The 18263-nt window shown below is 44.8% G+C and overlaps 1 protein-coding gene across 12 annotated transcripts in view; it reads left to right on the plus strand.

Annotated features, from left to right (window-relative positions):
* PPP2R3A (protein phosphatase 2 regulatory subunit B''alpha) overlaps positions 1-18263 on the plus strand; it is a 1177159-nt gene that overhangs the window by 447851 nt on the left and 711045 nt on the right. The window lies entirely within an intron of this gene.

The following is an 18263-nucleotide window of genomic DNA, read 5'->3' on the forward strand; positions in this document are numbered from 1 at the left end:
ATTTCATAGGTGAGTGTGTGTGTATTGTGGCAGGCAGGCCCCTGCCACGTTGAGAAATCCAGCCCTGAGACCAAAGCAGGCTGAAAACAAGCTGCCAGATAAATAGAAGATCAAAAAGGGGAGGCACTAGCAGTCCCAAAAATCCTCAGGAACCTAGAGGGGAAGAGCCAGCCCTGCAGATAAATAAATACTCATCAGCTAGCAGGGACTGCTACCAAGCCCAGCCAGCAGGCCAAAGAGCTTGGGGACAGGGGTCTCTTTAAAAGGCACAGCTAAAAGCAGAGGTTTTGGATTGAAGTGCTTTGGACTGTGAAATGATTTGATTTCTGCTATGAATGAGAATGTATAATGGTGCCTTGAACTATGATGGTTTATAAAGTGAGACAATGCCTTGGATTTATTGATGAAAAGGGAAATGATGAACAATTTTTTTTGTTTTTGTGTGTTTAATAAACCCAGAGAATTTTTGGAAATGTCACAGAATCCTGATTTTCCTTTCCACTAGCATTTAAAAGGTGCTAAACAATTCACTTGTAACCCAGATGGGGCCTTACCCAGCTGGCAGGACCTGGCCTGGCCACAGTATATAATAGGTTGAGTCTGGGATGAGCATGGGCAGGAGTAGTTTTCCTAGAATGAAGAGAGCAAAAGCCCGCTTGAAGTGGATTGAGGATAGCTCGAATATAAGAATTGCCACTGCCAGGGCAAACCAGTGGTCCATCGTGCCCAGCAGTCCGTTCACGTGGTGGCCCTTAGTTCAAAGACCAGTGCCCTCAGTCTAACCTTACCTGCGTACGTTCTGGTTCAGCAGGAACTTGTCTAACTTTGGTTGGTGCAAAATGCTGCAGTTCGCCTGAAATTTAATCTTAAAAAGTATGATCATGTTAGCCCTTTTTATACCAAGTTGCATTGGTTGCCTTTTGGGGCCAGAGTGCTTTTTAAGTTTGGATGCATTTGTTATAAGGTGCTTTTTGGATTATCTCCCTCATATTTGTCACCCTATCTGAAACTTTCTTATTCTACAAAAGGAACTAGAAATTCTGGCAAGTTCATCTTTCCTACTCCAAAGGCCTGTCGTTTTAAGACCTTTTTAGACAGGACTTTGGAGTATCAAGCTGGGAAGATGAACTCCTGACTAAATCCAGTGATTGTTCAATCTAATTCTTACTTCAGATTTAGGAAATCATTAAAGACCTATTTATTTCTCAAATAAGAATATTAATTTTGATATATTTAAATGAGGTCTTTTGTTTCTATTCTTATTGTCATAGTATATTTTCATTTTTTAATAATTTTTAACATTGTACTTGAATGTTTTTAACAATTGTATTACTTTTATTATATAATTTTAGATTGTATGTAGATAGTGTGTTCTATGAAACTGTACCATGTGCTGAAATGTCTCAGTATTCTCCTGTTGTGAACTGCCCAGAACTACTGGTTGGGCGGTATACAAGAAAATAAATTATTATTATTATTATAACTTTGTCTTGAATTCCTGGAGGGTATTTTCCCTTATAACTGCCTCCGGAAGAGTGTTCCAGATTTCTACCACTCTCTGGGTGAAGAAGAACTTCCTTACATTTGTACAGAATCTATCCCCTTTTAACTTTACAGAGTGCCCTCTCATTCTCTCTACCTTGGAGAGGATGAACAACCTGTTTTTATCTACTAAGTCTATTCCCTTCATTATAAGAACATAAGAACATAAGAAGTTGCCTCCACTGGGTCAGACCGAGGTCCATCTTGCCCAGCGGTCCGCTCCCGCGGCGGCCCATCAGGTCCGTGACCTGTGAAGTGGTTTCTGACCACTTCTATAACCTACCTCAGTTTTATCTGTACCCCTCTATCCCTTTATCCTCCAGGAACCTATCCAAACCCTCCTTGAACCCCTGTACAGCGTTCCGGCCTATCACATCTTCCGGAAGCGCGTTCCATGTGTCCACCACCCTCTGTGTAAAAAAGAACTTCCTAGCATTTGTTCTAAACCTGTCCCCTTTCAATTTCTCCGAGTGACCCCTAGTGCTTGTGGCTCCCCACAGTTTGAAGAATCTATCCTTATTCACTTTCTCTATGCCCTTAAGGATTTTGAAGGTTTCTATCATGTCCCCTCTAAGTCTCCTCTTCTCCAGGGAGAACAGCCCCAGCATTTTTAACCTGTCGGCGTATGAAAAATTTTCCATACCTTTTATCAGTTTAGTCGCCCTCCTCTGCACTCCCTCGAGTACCGCCATGTCCTTCTTGAATGTTTCGATCATGTCCCCTCTCATTCTCCTCTTTTCAAGGGAGAAGAGGCCCAGTTTCTCTAATCTCTCACTGCACGGCAACTCCTCCAGTCCCTTAACTATTTTAGTCGCTCTTTTCTGGACCCTCTCGAGTAGTACCTTGTCCTTCTTTATGTACGGTGACCAGTACTGGACGCAGTATTCCAGGTGGGGGCGTACCATGGTCTGGTACAGCGGCATGATAATCTTCTCTGATATGTTTGTGATCCCCTTCTTAATCATTCCTTTTTGCTGCCACCGCACATTGCGCAGATTGCTTCATTGACTTGTCAACCAGTACTCTCAAGTCTCTTTCCTGGGGGGGTCTCTCCAAGTATTGCACCGGACATCCTCTATTCGTGTATAAGATTTTTGTTACTGACATGCATCACCTTACACTTATCCACTTTAAATCTCATTTGCCATGTCGCACCCATTTCTCGAGCGTGTTTATGTCACGTTGCAGGTCGTCACAATCATTCTGTATCTTCACTACTCTGAATAACTTTGTATTGTCTGCAAATTTAATCACCTCGCTTGTTGTACTAATTTCCAGGTTGTTTATAAATATGTTGAAGAGCACGAGTCCAAGCACTGAACCCTGCGGCTGTCCACTCATGATGCTTTTCAATCCGAGTATTGTCCATTTACCCCCACTCTCCGTTTCCTATATGCCAACCAGTTTGTAATCCACGTGAGTATGTCACCCTCGATTCCATGCCTCGCAATTTTTCGAAGTAGTCGTTCATGCGGGACCTTGTCAAACGCCTTCTGAAAATTCAAATATACAATGTCACCCTTGTCTACCTGCTTGGTTACTCTCTTGAAGAAGTGCAGCATGTTCGTCAAGCAAGATCTTTCTTTATTGAAGCCGTGCTAGCTGTTCCTCATCAGATTGTGTCTGTCTAGGTCAGGGGTGTCAAAGTCTCTCCTCGAGGGCTGTAATCTAGTCGGGTTTTCAGGATTTCCCCAATGAATATGCATGAGATCTATTTGCATGCACTGCTTTCAATACGTATACACAAGGCGGTAAAAGGGGCCAAAAGAGACTACGAAGAAAAAATAGTCAAGGAGGCTAAAAACTTCAAGCCGTTCTTTCGATACATTAAGGGGAAACGACCCGTGAAGGAAGCGGTAGGGCCGTGGGATGACCATGGAATAAAGGGAGTGCTAAAGGAAGATAAAGAAATCGCCGACAAACTGAACACATTTTTTATGTCTGTATTTACCGAAGAGGATATACGCAAAATACCGGAACCCATCAGGCTCTATGCTGGAAACGAAGACGGGAAACTGACAGGGCTGACGGTCAGTCTAGAGGAGGTACACAGGCAGATTGATAGGCTAAAGAGCGATAATTCCCCGGGACCGGATGGCATCCATCTGAGGGTCATCAAGGAACTGAAAGGTACTATAGCTGAACTGCTTCAACTAATAGCCAACCTGTCGATCAAATTGGGAAAGATTCCGGAAGACCGGAAGGTGGCGAATAATACGCCGATCTTCAAAAAGGGTTCGAGGGGAGATCCGTGAAACTACAGACAGGTGAACCTCAGTACCGGGAAAGATGGTAGAGGCGCTGATAAAGGACCGCATCAATGATCACCTTGACGGACACGGTCTAATGAAGACCAGCCAGCACGGTTTCAGCAAAGGCAGATCTCGTCTGACGAACTTCTTTGAGGGAGTAAACAGGCGGATAGACAAGGGCCACCCGGTCGACATTGTTTATCTGGATTTTCAGAAGGTGTTTGACAAGGTTCCGCATAAACTACTTCGTAATATTGTGAGCCTTGGAATCGAGGGTGAAATACTCACGTGGATTAAAAACTGGCTGGCGAATAGGAAACAGAGAGTGGGAGTAAATGGACAATACTCGGACTGGAAAAGCGTCACGAGTGGAGTGCCGCAGGGTTCGGTGCTTGGACCCGTAATTTCAACATATTTATAAACGACCTGGAAATTGGTATGATGAATGAGGTGATTAAATTTGCAGATGATACAAAGTTATTCAGAGTAGTGAAGAAGCAGGAGGATTGTTCGACAAGGTTCCGCATGAACAACTACTTCGAAAGATTGTGAGTCATGGAATCGAGGGTGAAATACTCGCGTGGATTAAAAACTGGCTGGAGCATAAGAAACAGAGAGCGGGGATAAATGGACAATACTCGGACTGGAAGAGCGTCACCAGCGGGGTACTGCAGGGCTTGATGCATGGATCCGTGCTCTTCAACATCTTTATAAAACGATCTGGACATTGGTACGACGAGTGAGGTGATTAAGTTTGGACGATACAAAGTTATTCAGAGTAGTGAAGACATGGGGATTGTGAAGATCTGCAATGTGACATAATCAAGCTTGAGAAATGGGCATCGACATGGCAAATGAGGTTCAACGTAGATAAGTGTAAAGTGATGCATGTTGGTAACAAAAATCTCATGCACGAATACAGGATGTCTGGGGCGGTATTTGGAGAGATCTCCCAGGAAAGAGACTTGGGAGTTCTGATCAACAAGTTGATGAAGCCGTGTGTGCAATGTGCGAGGGCAGCGAAAAAGGCAAAAAGAATGCTAGGAATGATTAAAAAGGGGATCATGAACAGCCCAGAACACCCAAGAAGGGAGCACAGAGAGAGCTTAAATGTATGTATATGAATGCCAGAAGCCTGGAAAACAAAATAGGGGAATTAGAGGCACTAGCAAGACGTGAAAAAAATGGACATTATTGGCATAACAGAAACATGGTGGAATGAGGAAAATGAATGGGACATGGTACTGCAGGGATACAAGCTATTCTGAAGAGACAGAATTGGGCAGAAAGGGGGAGGCATTGCCCTTTACGTCCAAGAGGGAGTAGAAGCGATCAGAGAAGGGAACGCAGAGGGGAAAGAGAAACGAGTCACTCTGGATAAGGATTCCCAGACAGAACGGAGCAGACACAAAAATTGGCCTCTACTATAGACCCCCAGGACAGACGGAGGAAATAGACGCAGAAATGACAGAAGAAATAAGGCAAGAATGTAAGGCAGGCAATGTAACGATCAACTTCCTGGGGATAGACTGGAACCTAGGAACCATAAGCTGCGGAAAAGAAACAAAGTTCCTGGGAATGATAGGAGACTGCTTTCTTGAGCAAATGGTAGAGCAACCAACAAGAGGGAACACCACATTGGACTTAGTCCTGAACAGCATAACTCGACAGACAAAAGATGTAGTAGTCACAGTCCTGCTGGGGATGAGCGATCATAGCATGATCAACTTTAAACTAGACATTGGGAAAGGAAAGCGTATCAAGACACAATCCACAGCCTTTAACTTTAAAAAAGGAAGCTACGACAACATGAGAGCCATGGTAAGAAAACAGCTCAAGAAAAGGATAGCCGAAATCGAAATGGTAGAGCAGGCATGGTCCCTGCTAAAAATACTATCACCGAAGCACAGAATTTATATATTCCACAGATAACCAAGTGAAGGAAAAATAAAGGCAAAGGAGAACCAGCTTGGCTAACAAATGAGGTGAAGGATGCAATAAGGGAAAAGAAGAACTCATTTAAAAAATGGAAACACAAAACAATCGAGGCTTGGAACAGCCACAAGGACGACCAGAAGAAGTGTCACAAGGCAGTGAGAGAGGCCAAAAGGAACTATGAGGAAAGGATAGCGCAGGAGGCCAAAAACTTCAAACCTTTCTTTAGATACGTAAAAGGGAAGAAACCTGCCAAAGAGGCAGTGGGCCCTCTCGACGATCAAGGAAGAAAAGGATGCATCAAAGAAGACAAACAGATTGCAGATAGAATAAATTCCTTCTTTGCGTCGGTCTTTACCAAAGAGGATACCACATCTGTACCCGAAACAGTGAAAGTATTCAAGGGACTAATAGAGGAGAGCCTCAACACAGTAAATGTGGATCTGGACCAGATTTACTATCAGATTGACAAACTAAAAAGCGATAAATCCCCTGGCCCGGATGGAATTCACCCAAGAGTATTAAAGGAGCTAAAGGTGGAAATCGGAGAACTACTGCAATCCCTCGCTAACATGTCAATTAGAACCGGAAAGATACCAGAAGACTGGAAGATAGCGAACGTCATCCCAATCTTCAAAGAAGGATCAAGAGGAGAACCGGGAAACTATAGACCTTCGAGTCTCACATTGGTCCCTGGGAAGATGGTTGAGGCATTGATTAAGGATAGCATAGTCCAACATATGGATACCCATGACCTAATGGAGCTAGTCAACATGGCTTCAGGAAGAGGAAGTCATGTTTGACGAATTTACTTCAGTTTTTCGAGACTGTGAACAAACATGTTGATAGCGGAGAACCGGTGGATATAATACACTTGGACTTCCAGAAGGCGTTCGACTTCTCAGAAAACTACAAAGTCATGGAATAGAAGGGGACATACTAAGATGGATAGGAAAATGGCTTGAAGACAGAGGGTGAGCGTAAATGGGAAGTTCTCGGACTGGGAGAAAGTGATTAGTGGAGTGCCTCAGGGTTTGATTCTTGGGCCCATTTTGTTCAATATTTTCATAAATGACCTGGAAGAAGAAACGACCAGTGAAATCATCAAGTTTGCTGATGACACAAAGCTGTGTCGGGCAATCAGGTCACAGACGGACAGCGAGGAACTCCAGAGAGATTTGAGACAACTAGAGAAATGGGCAGAGAAGTTTAATGTAGAAAAATGCAAAGTGATGCACCTGGGCAGGAAAAACAAGGAGCACCAGTATTCCTTGTTTGATGTAACTTTGGGCAAAAGTGAACAAGAAAAGGACCTGGGGATAATGATAGACAGGACCCTGAAGCCGTCGGCTCAATGTGCAGAGGCGGCAAAAAAGCAAACAGGATGTTGGGCATGATAAAAAAAGGGTATCACGAGTAGATCTGAGGATGTCATAATGCCGCTTTACAGAGTGATGGTAACACCACACTTGGAATACTGTGTCCAACATTGGTCTCCCTACCTAAAGAAGGATATAATACTACTGGAGAGGATGCAGAGGCGAGCGACGAAGCTTGTAAAGGGTATGGAGAACTTGAGCTACAAAGATCGCCTCAGAAAACTAGGATTATTCACCCTCAAGAAGAGACTGCGAGGGGATCTGATAGAGACTTAATATACTGAAAGGATTCGACAAAATAGAGCAGGAAATAACTTTATTCACATTGTCAAAGGTGACTCGGACTGAAGCTGTGGACTGAAGCTGTGGAGGGACAGGGCTAGGACAAATGTCAGAAAGTTCTGCTTCACACAGCAAGTGGTGAACGCCTGGAACGCTCTCCCGGAGGAGGTTGTGGAGGAAACCACCATTCAAGGATTTAAAGGCAAGTTGGATGCACATCTTCTTGAAAAACACACTGAGGGATACGAGTAACTAAGGTATTCGCCAGGGGAGGCCTGGCTGGGCCTCCGCGTGTGCAGATCGCCGGACTAGATGGACTAGGTCTGATCCGGTGCAGGTATTTCTTATGTTCCTATGTTCTTATGTTATCATGCCACTTTATCAGGCCATGGTGCGCCCTCACCTGGAGTACTGCGTCTAGCACTGGTCGCCGTACATGAAGAAGGACACGGTACTACTCGAAAGGGTCCAGAGAAGAGTGACTAAAATGATTAAGGGGCTGGAGGAGTTTCCGTACAATGAGAGATTGTAGAAACTAGGCCTCTTCTCCCTTGAAAAGAGGAGACTGAGAGGGGACTTGATCGAAACGTTCAAAATACTGAAGGGAATAGACTTAGTAGATAAAGAAAGGCTGTTCACCTTTCCAAGGTAGGGAGAACGAGAGGGCACTCTCTAAAGTTGAAAGGGGATAGATTCCATACAAATATAAGGAAATTCTTCTTCACCCAGAGATTGGTGGAAAACTGGAACGCTCTTCTGGAATCTGTTATAGGGGAAATAACCCTTCAGGGTTTCAAGACAAAGTTGGACAAGTTCCTGCTAAACTGAAATGTACGCAGGTGAGGCTGCACTCATTTAGAGCACTGGTTTTTGACCTGAGGGCCAACGTGTGAGCGGACTGCTGGGCAGGATGGACCACTGGTCTGACCCAGCAGCGGCAATTCTTATGTTCTTATTGGTGAAATCCTGAAAACCTGACTGGATTGCGGACTCGAGGACCGACTTTGACACCTGTGGTCTAGGGGATCAATGATTCGGTCCTTTATCAGCACCTCTACCATCTTTCCCGGTACCGAGGTCAGACTCACCGGTCTGTAGTTTCCCGGTTCTCCCCTCGAACCTTTCTTAAAGATCGACGTAACATTCGCCACTTTTCAGTCTTAAGGAATCCTTCCTGATTTGATCAACAGATTGGCTATTAGTTGGAGCAGTTTGGCTATAGCCCCTTTCAGTTCCTTGATTAACCTCGGATGGATGCCAATCCGGTCCCGGGGATTTATCGATTTTAAGCCTATCAATCTGCCTACATACCTTTACTAGACTGACCGTCAATCCTGTCAGTTTCCTGTCTTCGTTTCCTGCCTGTTGACTTCTGGTATATTGTGTATATCCTCTTCGGTAAATACAGACGCAAAAAATATGTTTACTCTGTCAGCGATGGCGATGGCTTTGTCCTCCTTTAGCACTCATCCAACAGCCCCACTGCTTCCTTCGCGGGTCGTTTCCCCTTAATATATTGAAAGAACGGCTTGAAGTTTTTTGCCTCCTTGGCTATTTTTTCCTCGTAATCTCTTTTGGCCACTCTTACCGCCTTATGGCACCTTTTTTGATGTTTGTGTTTTTTCCAGTTTTTGTCTTTTTTGACCTTTTCCATTCCTTAAACGAAGTCTTCTTGTCTCTGATTTCTTCCTTCACCGCTACAGTGAGCCACGCCGCTACAGTGAACCACGCCAGTTCCTTGTTCTTTTTCCTCTTGGATCCCTGGTTGATACGTGGTATAGATTTTGCTCTAGCAATTTTACAGTGCAGTGTTCTCCCTAGCGCCTTTCAGCCGGGCGCCCCGCCCAGCTAGATTAGGTGAGCGCCCGGCTGTCATCTTGGCTGTAAATTCGCCTCAGACTGACTTTTTTTTTTTTAATCGCCAGAAAAAGGGTTTTCAGCTTTACTTTTTTAAACAATTTTCCTATTGCTGGTCGATTTTTACAGTCGCAGTTGGAGGCAGGGGCTGCAGGCTCATTATGACCCAGTGCACAAACAGGAAGAACCCCGATATCGTGTTTACTTTTGTTCTGCAGCTTATCGCACAGCTTATCGCACAGCTCCTGCACAGAGCGAAACCAATCGGAAATAGGAGAGGCGGAAGCTCGCAGCTGCGTGCTTCAGTAACTGCTGCTGGCTAACGGAGGGAGAAGGTACCTAAGAGAAATGAAGTAGGTCCAAGAAATAGATTAGCTACAGGCTAAGGTGGGAGATAGGGTAGGGAGGAAAGCTTACAACTTGGTGTTCTTGCTTGCTTCGGGTCTTCCTCGCTGCCGGGTCCTGCCTACTTTCTGTTTCCATGAAGGCAGGACCCAGCAGCGAGGAAGGCCCGAAGCAAGGAAGAGCTCCAAGTTGTAAGCTTACCTCCGTCGCTGACCTATCTCCTGCCTTAGCCTGTAGCGAATCTGCCGACCGAGGGGGGGGGAGAAGTGATGGGGGAGAGAAATGCTGTTACTGCTGCACCCAATTAGGGGGGAGAGAAATGCTGCTGCTGCACCCAATGGGGGGGGAGGAAGACCAGGGAAAGGAGAGGAGAGGGAAGAGATGCCAAGACCATAGGAGGGAGGGAAAAGAAAGGAGATACCAGACTATGGGGGGGGGGGGGAGAAGGAGACAGATACCAGACCAGGGGAAAGGAAGGAAGGAGGGAGAGAAAGGAAGGAGTGGAGATGCAAGATAAAGGAGGGGGTAGGGGAGAGGAGTGAGATGCCAGGGCATGGGGAAGGGGAGGGAAGGGAAACTAAGGAGACAAATGCCAGACCAGAGGGAAAGGAAAGAAAGGTGCCAGAGCAAGGAAGCAGAGGGAGATAGGAGAGGAGAGAGATTCCAGGGCATGAGGGGAGGGATGGGAAGAGAAATGCTGCCGCAACATCCAATTGGGGATGGGGGGAGAGGAAGAGAAGTGCTGCTGCTGCACACAATTGGGGAGAGAGAGGGGAGAAGGAAGACCAGGGACGGGAGAGGAGAGGAAAGAGATGCCAAAACCATTGGAGGGACCAGGTGAAAGGAAGGAAGGAGAGAAAGGAAGGAGAAGAGATGCCAGATAATGGAGTGGAAGGGGGAGATGGAAGGAGAGGAGAGAGATGCCAGGGCATGGGGGGAGAGAAAGGGATGGAGGTGCCAGAGTATAGGGGAAGTGGTGGTGACAAAAAAAATGGGGTGAAGCTGAAATGGAGAGAAAGGGCACAGGAGTACAAAGGTCACAGAGTACAAAGGAGAGAAAGGGCAAAGGATATACAGTTTATTGGGACATAGAAAGAGGGAAGATGCCATATGGAACAGAGAGAGGGAGGACACTGGATGGAAAGGGCAGAGAGGGTGGACAGTGGATGCAAGGGGGAGAGAGAGAGAGGGCTGAGGCTGGGTGGAAGGGGCAAAGAGAGGACAGATGTTGCATGGAAGGGAGCGAGGACAAACGCTGAATAGAAAGAAGAGAGTGAAGAGAAGATTGATTAAAGCAGAAACGACAAAAGGTGGAAAAAAAAAATTTGTTGTTGCTTTATGTAGAATCAAGTAGTATTGTAACTGTATTGATTAAAGTTTATCAATAGAAAATGGAAATAAGGCAGTTTTTTGAGGACTAAACCCCTTTCCTCAGGTCAGGACAGGATACCATAACAGCAGTATACTGTACTGTCTTGAAGAAAGATTTGGCCTCTGAAAGCTAATTACTACTAATTGAAAAATGGATTAGTCCAGGGATCTCAAAGTCCCTCCTTGAGGGCCGCAATCCAGTCAGGTTTTCAGGATTTCCCCAATGAATATGCATTGAAAGCAGTGTATGCACATAGATCTCATGCATATTCATTGGGGAAATCCTGAAAACCCGACTGGATTGCGGCCCTTAAGGAGGGACTTTGAGACCCCTGGATTAGTCCAATAAAATGGTATTTTCTTATTTCTCTCTTCCCTGTTTATTTATATTTGTTAATTTGTAAAGTGGTGATTGTTATGTATCAGTTTTTCAAATTTACATCTACTGTCTTTATATTTTGCACAGTATTAGGGTACGTGTCACTGTTTCTGTGGTGTTGCATTGTATGCAGAGTCTGGTTTATTGGCGTTTCAGTTTAACTTTTCTCTACATATTTCTATTTTTAGTTTGTGATTATTCCATATTAGGCGAGGGTGTATCTCTGTTCTGTGTGTATGAAAAGGACATGGCTTTCTGTTAGCAATGACTGTACAGGATCAATTGACTGTGCAGGATCTGGCTTGTTTAGTTTTACAATGCATGTGTTGGTGTTCTAGTGCTCACTGCAGTGTTTAAGATGCTGCCTTTTCCTAGGTGCACCCTTGTTGTGTAACTCATGGATTATTACTAAAAATAACTTTTTTTATATAGAGGAGGGGGTTATTAAAAATGATCAGTACTGGCTGTCATATATACTAGGTACGCCACTGGATTTAATGACCCTATGCTAACTTTACTGTTGATGTAGGTGTTGTCCCCCCCCCCCACACACACACTATAATGAATTAAATTAAAGCTGTATTAACATCAAACAGCTTTCAAATGACATTCTAAGCAAATAAAAATAAAATATTTTTAATACATTGCTAATTATTACCTGCATTTTTACCTAAACTGTTTTGCCTAGCTCTCACTTTGATTTTTATCTGCTACTTTTTTATTTTGCTGTAGTGCGATCACACAGGTCTCCTTCAAATTATGTGAAAGAGGTTTGGAAGTGGGGATCGCATCTATTTCATATCCTCAGTGAGACCTCAGGAAGGAATATAGTGATCAAAATATTATTAGAGGTGCTGTAGAGATGTTTCTTGTATGACTGGATGAGCTATATTTATCTTTTTTTTTTTAGTTGTTTAAATTCACGCAGAAATAAATGGCTAGATTGAACCTAATGATTTCATTAACGCATTTCCCTTTTTTTAAACCTCTATACCAGCGGTCTCAAATACGTGGCCGTGGGCCACATGTGGCCCCCCAGGGACTATTTTGCAGCCTGCGATCTGTCCTTGCCTAAAGCAGGGGTCCCCAATCTGCTTCCCTTCCCCACTGCCCTCCCCCAAGCCACCGCAATCGGGGAACAGGTCAGCGCCCGAGGTCTTAGCTCTCCCTACATATTGTGACCAGCCAGGTATTCTCCCTGCCAAGGTCCCAGTTAGGGCAGGGGGAAAAGTAAAAATGAAAACCAGGAAGGGAAATTCCAAGGTCCCTCCGGTTCCTGAGTCTGACAATATCTCCTTTGACCACCAGAGGGAGCCTGAATTGACTGAGGAGGAGTTAGGTGATCTATACCCAAGTCGCCACCGGGGGAGCCCAAGAGGCCCCTGGAACACTGCTGACTCAGACAGAGTAGGGCGTGCTCCTAAGGTATTTAAACCTGCAGTTGAGAGCAGACAGGCAGGCCAGCTAGGGAGAAGGTTCAAACCTTTTTTCCCTAGGGAGTCCCCTGGGCCAAGCAGGAGCAATAGACCCATTTCATGGAGCTATTAGAAGCTGGACAAGCTGAGGAGCTGCCTGTTTCAGAGGAGGAACAACCCATGGATTGTCAAGAAAGTTTTGCAGAGTATGTTCCTGACTTTCCTAAGGCCATGCAGGTGGACTGGGCCTCAAGCTGCAAGCAGTGAGTTTTTGGTTTTTCGTGTAACTGTTTGCTTGCTGTGTTTTTTTTGATGTTTTGTAAAGCTGAGAGTGTCATTGTGGGGAGAGGTTTTGCTAACACCCAGGGAGGGAATTTTGAAAGCAATTAGTTGTGCTTTTGTATTGCAAAACCTGTGACACTCTTCTTTACCCGGCAGTGATATTTTAGACTGCCGGAGGCTTTAATTTTGAACACTGTAGTTTGGAGAACAAGTGCCCTGAACTTTATTTTTGTTTGTGAAACTACCTGCCTGGGGAGCAGGCAGTGCTAGCTCTGAGGAGAGCTGAAACCTCAGGTGCAGCTGGGACTAAATTAGTGCTCAGAGAAAGTTTGGACTTTATTTTGGGCTGCTTATTTTCTTGCTTCTTTTGGCATTTTTTTTGTTTTGCTGCTGTTTGGGAATTCTGACAATTTTCAGCTGTAATGATGAACTACTTACCTTCATGAAAGAATGAGTAAAGTTGAATTATTTGCCTATGAACTTTAATTATGGTGCCTTTGATTTTTGGTTCCTGTCTAATAACAGTTCAGTCCTGCAGGGTGACTCCATTTCGGGTCACACGCTGGTGTGCTATTTTGGTGTAACCACTTGGGATGCTGTAGAGCCCTGGTCTGGGCTACAGCGTGGCTACAATATCTTCCCCAGCTCAGAGCCGACCAATTCTTGCCACCCGACGTTCAATTCTAATGTTGGGGAGGAAGTTCTGGGCAAGCCAATTGCTGCCTGGCTGGCCAGGAAGTTCCTCCCCGACGTTAGAATTGACGTTGGGTGGCGTGAATTGGTTGGCCCGTGCTGGGGAAGATATACAGGGAGAGTTAAGACCTCGTCACTGGCCTGTTCCCCAATTGTGGCGGCGGCAGCCTGTTCCCCGATTGCGGCGGTGGCGGCCTGTTCCCCAATGGTGGTGGCTTGGGGGAGGGCAGGGAGAAGTAAAGAAAGAAAGGGAGGGACAGAGAGACAGAAAGAAAGAAGGGAAACGGGACACAGACAGAAAGGGGCATGGAGAGAAAAAGGGCGGGCATGGAGAAAGAAAAAAAGAAAGAAAGGGGGCACGGAGAGAGAGAGAAAGACAGATATATAGAAAGAATGGGGGCATGGATAGAGAGAGAAAGAAAGAAGGGGGCAGGGTAAAAGAAATAAAAAGTTGGGGGAGGGAAGGAGACAGATGCCAGATCAGGGGAAAGGAAGGAAGGAGGGATGGAGAGAAAGGAAAGAAAGAGATGCAGACCATGGAAATAGGGACAGAAGAAGAGAGAGATAGAAGGGAAGGGAAGACATGGAAACATAGATTTTGAAAAGAAAGCAGAAAAATTGAATATTAAGTTAATGCCAAAGATGGATGCAAGTATGTAATGAAAAAACTGACTATAAAATAAAGTAATTACCAGTGAGGAGGAAGTGAAAAACTCATTAGCTGTACGCTCAGAGAAGTGAAACTCTGAAGAGGGGGTGAAAACCTCCTCTTGGGGTAAGAGTTTACCGTCCAGTCATTGCATATACTTCATGAAAAATCACTCTCTGAACACTGGTAAAACATGTATTAATGGTTGAACTCTCTTGCAATGTTGGCGTAAATCTTCAAATTTCTTATGCCAAAAATCTCACTAGAGTGCTAGTTTGAAACACTTACCTTGTAAGTATAACTCTTGGGGGTCTCAACGTGGCCCCGTTTCGTGTTCTGCTTCAGGAGACCCAGAAACACTTATTTAAACGATGTACTCATTGAGACTCTGTACAACAGTGGCAGCTTTCCATGAGAAAATCTAAAATACAAAAGCTTATGTCAAAAAAATCAAAAATGAAAAATTGAAAAATAACTGTAAGAAGATCCCAAACAAATCAAAGAAAGGCCACCCATTCTATTTCATTGTTAAGTCCTTGAGGGTGCAAAGTATTTAATTCATGTATCCATTTTTGTTCCTTTCTCCAAAGTAGCTTAGCTGTGTCACCACCTCTCGTGGTAACAATGGTATCCAATACCGAAAATTTCAGGTCAGCTGGAGTATGCCGATGTTGAAGCCAATGAAAAACCAGGGGAGCTTCTTGTATGCCTGACTTAATTCTACTAATGTGCATCATCATCAAGTGCCATTTTTGGATATTAATATTCTTTGATTTGTTTGGGATCTTCTTACAGTTATTTTTCAATTTTTCATTTTTGATTTTTTTTTTCATTTTTCAGTTATCTTTATTTACAGTGACAGTTGTCCTTCTGCAGTAGTAACTTCTTTCACGTCATGACGTCATCACGTTTTCATACGGAGTTCCCCTCCCCCCTCCCCTTTGTTTTAAATCGGGTGAGGCAGGTAGGGCTCTCCATTGTTTGGAACCTTTGAAGTTTGTAATTGGTATGTACTTTTTGAACTTATTTGTGCTTCCCGCTCTATTTTGCCAATAAGATATTAAGCCTTTCCACCGCGTAGTTTATTTAAGTATATTTCTCTGCGTTGTGTGGTTTTGACATAAGCTTTTGTATTTTAGATTTTCTCATGGAAAGCTTCCACTGTTGTACAGAGTCTCAATGAGTACATCGTTTAAATACCGTATTTGCCGGCGTATAAGACGACTGGGCGTATAAGACGACCCCCCAACTTTTACAGTTAAAATATAGAGTTTGTTATATACTCGCCGTATAAGACTACCCCTTCTTCCGCACACCTTCTGCACAACAAATAAAACTTAAAAGAACATCAGAATTTATTTCAACAATTTTAATTAATTCACTAAAGCAACAGAATTCTTTTCCTACCTTTGTTGCCTGGTTTCTGCTTTCCTCATGTTCTCATTCAATTCCTTCTATCCACTATCTCTCTTCCTTCTGCATCTTCCATTTGCTCTGTTACTGTGCCTCTCCCTTTCTTCCCCCTTCCAAATTGGTCTGGCACCCATCTTCTTCTCTCTGCTCCCCCCATAGTCTGGCATCTGTCTTCTTCCCTGCCAGCGTCTTCTCCCTACTCTCTCTTCCTCATTTCCTTTGTGTCCTTCTCCCCCCCCCGCCCTTCCCATGGCCTTTCAGCGTCCTTCTCCACCCCTTTGTATTCCCCCATGTGCTTTCAGCCTCCTTCTCCCTCCTCTGTCTTCAAGTGCTTTCAGAGTCCTTCCCCCCCCCCTCCTGTCTTCACCATGGCCTTTCAGCGTCCTTCTCCCCCCCTCCTTCTCTACCGCCCCGGGTGCAGCACAGCCGGCCAGGTTCCCTTACTTTTGTGGCACTTCCCCGACCGACCGACAACAGCCCCGGTCCGACAAACCTCCCTGCACTTAACCGTGAATCTAAATTACCTTCTTACAGCTGCTGTAAGAAGGTAATTTAGATTCGCGGCTACAGGGCAGGGAAGATTGTCGGACCCGGGCTGTTATCGGTCGGTCGGGGAAGTGCCACAAAAGTAAGGGAACCTGGCCGGCTGTGCTGCAACCGGGGCGGGGAGGGGAGGGGCGAGCCGCCCCTCTCCCTTGGTAGCCACTCGAACCGCGAGGCTACTCTCCTTCTCCTTATCTGCCCTGCCTGCAGCACAGAGCCGAACGGAAGTCTTCCCGACGTCAGCGCTGACGTCGGAGGGAGGGAGGGCTTTGTTTAAGCTTTGTTTAAGCCCTCCCTCCCCTCCGACGTCAGCGCTGACGTCGGGAAGACTTCCGTTCGGCTCTGTGCTGCAAGCAGAGAAGGTAGGGAGAAGAAGAGCCGCGTACATCCAGAAGACTGAGCATCCAGCCCCGCAGAAGCCCCGCGACCCTCGGAGGCGTCCCCATGGGATCCCCGCGACCCTAGGGGCGTCCCCGTGCAGCTCTCTAAACAGTACCCGGCGTATAAGACGACCCCCGACTTTGGGGAGGATTTTAAGGTACTGAAAAGTCGTCTTATACGCCGGCAAATACGGTAAGTGTTTCTGGGTCTCCTGAAGCAGAACACGAAACAGGGCCACGTTGAGACCCCCCAAGAGTTATACTTACAAGATAAGTGTTTCAAACTAACACTCCAGTGAGATTTTTGGCATAAGAAATTTGAAGATTTACGCCAACCTTGCAAGAGAGTTCAACCATTAATACATGTTTTACCAGTGTTCAGAGAGTGATTTTTCATGAAGTATATGCAATGACTGGACGGTAAACTCTTACCCCAAGAGGAGGTTTTCACCCCCTCTTCAGAGTTTCACTTTTCTGAGCGTACAGCTAATGAGTTTTTCACTTCCTCCTCACTGGTAATTACTTTATTTTATAGTCAGTTTTTTCATTACATACATAGCCTTTTACTGACTATTGCTTATAGACAGTCCCTGTAATTGATCTTAACAAAGATGGATGCAAGGCAGAAAGTGAAGACGGAGAGAAAAACAGTCAAAGGACAAGAAGACCCTGGAAACATAGTTAAATGCACAGAAAAATAAAGTCGATGCACAAAAGGGAGAAAGTCCAACGTAGTCTGCAGTAAACAACAGCAATTAGAAAACAACGAATAGACTGCAGATAATGTACAAGATGCAGGCGTTGTTTATTAGTAAATGCAGTAACATATATAACCTTATAGCCAGTCAAGGGACCCGACACGGTCCATGTTTCGGATAACACGCCTTCCTCAGGGGTCCATGGTGGTTAAGGTATAAAGCAAACTGCATAAAAGATAACAAACACACGCCAATCACGATCAAATGGGGTCAAGCAAGTCTTACACAATGCCATTTGATCGTGATTGGCGCGTGTTTGTTATCTTTTTTTTTTTTTTTTAAATCATGTTTATTAAGACAAGAAACACATGGACAGCCACTGCCGTCTACAATACAAAACAAAACAAAAGCATTACAGGTGTATATGAAAACAGAGCAATGAACATGGATTTCCAAACAGTAGAACAAGTTGTGTAGGCATAGTCAGAAACAAGCATAAACAGGTAACTGTATAATAGTAGGAGGCACGACACCCCTGCAAAGAGCGGATAACTAGCCATAAAAGAGAGCAGTGTGCTGTCCAGCTCCCCTCGCCTATGATTTCTAAGTAAAGAGAACTGCAACAACAAGGATCCCCAAACGATCCAGCACATCCGCACGTCGTGCATACCCCAGTCAAATCAAGCAAACCACCAATCACATCACAAACAACCCAACAGACACACACTTACACTGTGTTGTTCTTGTTGTCAAGAATCACACGAGCAAGAACGTAATGGTACTCAATTAGGCAAAACTGAAATATGCAAATGCACTAGCTGGTAACCCGCAGCAGTAGTACTGTGGGA

Source organism: Geotrypetes seraphini, chromosome 9, assembly GCF_902459505.1.
Source record: "Geotrypetes seraphini chromosome 9, aGeoSer1.1, whole genome shotgun sequence".
NCBI lineage: Eukaryota > Metazoa > Chordata > Amphibia > Gymnophiona > Dermophiidae > Geotrypetes > Geotrypetes seraphini.